Below are 3646 nucleotides of genomic sequence, written 5' to 3'. Positions count from 1 at the left end.
AAATGAAATAGGATTCTGAGTTCTATGCAGAAGGTGGGACTGTCTCCTATCTCTTCCCTGCCTCTTTAAATTTAATTTTTAATTAAAATCATAGCTGTATACATTCATGGGGTACAATGTGATGATGATTTGATATACAATGTGGGATGCTTAAATCAAACTATCTCTTTAATTTGTTCTCTTAATCACTTATTCACAAGATGCATGGGACAGCTCGCTAGCTGGTTTCTCTGCCGCCAGATTAACCTGGCTTCAGTTTCCCCTGTATTCTGCTGTTAAGGTTATAACAACAATGGTGGGGTTGTCCATTTTACCTACTAATACAGTACAGGCCCGTAATAGACTAATAAAAACATTTAAAAATGACTAAATAAATGAATTTTCAAAATAGCAAATTCAAGTGATGTCACCTCTTCTGTTTATAAGCCTTTGCTGTCCTGCTTTCAGTAATAGGAAAACATCTCACACCCCAAACTCGACCCTTCCGGTCGGAGGCAGTGGTCTCTTCTTGTGCCTCCCACTCCAATCCCGTGTTCAGTTCCTTTCTTGACATGGCACCCTCACGCCGAAATAGTGAGCTCCATATAGGTGAAAACTACATCTTTTTTATCTCTGTACTTTTAACCCTATACATTCTCTTGCACATGGTCGATATTCATTGTGCTTTTCTATTTTAAATTGCTATTTAGTGAACAAGATGATGTTCACTCTATTCCCATGATACAGTTCAATTCAAGGACTATCTCCTGAATGGCTATTATGTCTTCAAAAACTCCCTAAGAGTCACAGTTTTGTACAATTCTTTTTCCATTTGTCTTTAGAGACCGAGGTTGATTTTTTTTCTTTTGAAGCAATACTTCAATTCTTTTGATCTTGTTAAATGAGGCTGTTGACTTTTTTTTTTTAGAGACAGAGTTTCACTTTTTCACCCTCTGTAGAGGGCTATAGTGCCATAGCTCACAGCAACCTCCAGCTCTTGGGCTTAGGTGATTCTCTTGAGGCTCTTGACTTTTTACCCTGGGTTTTTTTTTTTTTTTTATTAGAGCAACAGTTTGAAAATGCTAGTTTTCTTTGGTCATGTCTCTTTAGCTTGATTATCTCACTACCACATTTGGCCAGGTATAGGATGGGATAGCTATGGTGACAGATTTTTTTTTTCTAATTTTCTTTTTACTAACACATTTTTAAGGTAGTGTAAAAAAGATGTGGGCCAAGGTATATCAAAGCAACTGCAAGACTTAGTGACATAATGACAACATATACAATTTATTTAGTGTCTCTAAATATGCCGTGTGGTATGCTGAATTCTAGTTGGGTAGTTTTATTTAATCTTTGCCACAATCTTGTGAATGACAGCATAAGGGATTTAGAAAACTTAATTATTTTCCTAACATCACACAGTTAGTAGGCAGCAACACAGGAGGCACTTGAACTCAACTCTTTCCGATTCTAGAGCACAAGTATCACTCTACTGACAGTGTATCTTATACTTGGATAGTATACTATACTGCAACATATCGTTAGGATCCGCTCCCCCCTGGAGATTTCTCAAAACATCGCAGTTTGAGAAACACTAATTTAAGAATCTTAAGTTTTCTTCTAGGAAAATGTCCTTGATAAGGGGGTAAAATGACTTGTTAGAAGAGTCCATCAACATGAAAACAAACGTTTTATTGTAACACTATTCACGATAGCCAAGATATGGAATCAACGTAAGTGTCCCTCAATGGATGAATGGATAAAGAAACTGTGGTAGATATTACCTAGTGGAATATTGTATAGTCACAAAGGAATACAATCCTGCCTTTTGAAATGATGTGGATGGAACTGGAGAAGATTATGCTAAGGGCAATAAACCAAGCACAGGAAGACAGATCTCTTGTGTTCTCTCACTCATATGTGGGAGCTAAGTATCAGAAACAATTAATCTCATGGAGACAGAGAGTAGAACTTTGGTTATAAAAGTCTGGGAAGGGTAATGGGGGGGGATAAAGTGGGGGATGCTTAATGGGTGCAAAAATATAGTTAGATAGAATGAACAAGATTTGTTAACACAGCCAACTGACTATAATCAACAAGTTAGGGTACACTTTAAAATAACGAGAAGAATGGAATTGGAATGTTCTTAACACAAAGAAATGATAAATGCTTGAGGTGTTGGACACCTCCATTATTCTGATTTGATTAATTCACATTCCTGTATTGAAATATCCATGTACCCTGTGAAGATGTACAACTATTATGTACCCACAATAAATAAAAATTAAAATATTAAAAAAAGAGCAACCTCCCAAACCTGAAAAAAATCTCACGTCTTCAAGAATTTGTCTGCAGACTTGGGTTCTTAGGCAGTGGTAGAACCAAAAAACTATTCGGGGTTTGCTTGTGCACCCCACAACTCCCACTCTGCACCCACACAGTGGTGCATGCTCCGGAGTCTGCCTTTAGGACCAAGACCCTCATTCCTCAAAGGGCTAGAAGTGTTGTCTGCTAAGGGTTCACAGTTCGCAGCAAGTTCGTGTCCCCTTTATATTTTCTATGACTAGCTGATTGGGATGAGGTGGGAAGTGGGGGGTGGGGTAGAAGCCCAGTTGCTTCAGTTCAGCTCAGGGCTGAGGGAACATTCCAGCCTCAGAGACCCCTGTGAGATGGGCTGAGGCCTCTGTTGCAACTGCATGTAAGCCTCACCCTCTACCCTGTCCTGCTTTCTGCATTCTCTTACAAGTGTTATTGCTGAGAACACTGCACAGCCAACCACACGTATGCACAAATCTGGCTCAAAAACCAACTTGGTGAAACACTTGATTTGAAAAAACAGAGTGACTTCTATGGGTATGTAGCTTAAGACAAGACCACTAGGGTACCTTTCAAGTGCACTGTTGCCCCTTAAGCTCCTCCTGCAGATATTCTGGGAAAAACCTTTTGGCTCTAATACACTGCAAGGGTAGCAAGTGAATATCTGCAAAAACCTCTGCATCCTTAGAAACCATGTTGTAGAGACAGCAGGATGTCCAGCTTCCAGCTCGGAACTTTGGTACTGTCAGCAACCAAAGAGAGAATTAAATATGGCTGATATTGAGAAAGGCAAGCAGATTTTTGTTCAGAAGTGTGCCCAGTGCCATACCATGGAAAAAGGAAGCAAGCACAAGACTGGGCCAAATCTCCATGGTCTCTTTGGGAGGAAGACAGTCAGGCTTCTGGCTTCTCTTACACAGACGCCAATAAGAACAAAGGCATCACCTGGGGAGAGGATACACTGATGGAGTATTTGGAGAATCCCAAGAAGTACATCCCTGGAACAAAAAGGATCTTCGCTGGCATTAAGAAGAAGGGAGAAAGGGCAGACTTGATAGCTTATCTCAAAAAAGCTACAAATGAGTAATAGTTGGCCATTGCCTTATTTATTACAAAAGAGAAATATCTCACAGCTTTTTTTTTATGTGTACCATAATTTGATTGGTCTCATTTACCAGAATTCAGATCATGAATAAGTGACAGAATATTTTTGTTGGACAGTCCCGGTTTAACTAAGACTGGCTTGTGGTTAAATGAATATGATTGTTTTTTTGGATTTTGATAGTGATTCCAGTTCAGTAAATGCTATCACTGTTTTCCATTTCTAAAGATATGTTCAGATTTAATTAAC

The 3646-nt window shown here is 39.1% G+C and overlaps 1 pseudogene; it reads left to right on the top strand.

Moving 5' to 3' along the window:
- The first annotated feature begins 3065 nt into the window (after positions 1-3065).
- On the top strand, positions 3066-3382 carry LOC128581697 (cytochrome c, somatic-like; annotated as a pseudogene).
- Positions 3383-3646: the final 264 nt, after the last annotated feature.

The sequence above is a fragment of the Nycticebus coucang genome, chromosome 3 (assembly GCF_027406575.1).
Source record: "Nycticebus coucang isolate mNycCou1 chromosome 3, mNycCou1.pri, whole genome shotgun sequence".
NCBI lineage: Eukaryota > Metazoa > Chordata > Mammalia > Primates > Lorisidae > Nycticebus > Nycticebus coucang.
Note: the sequence above shows the minus strand (reverse complement) of the source record. Positions and strands in the feature narration are given on the sequence as shown.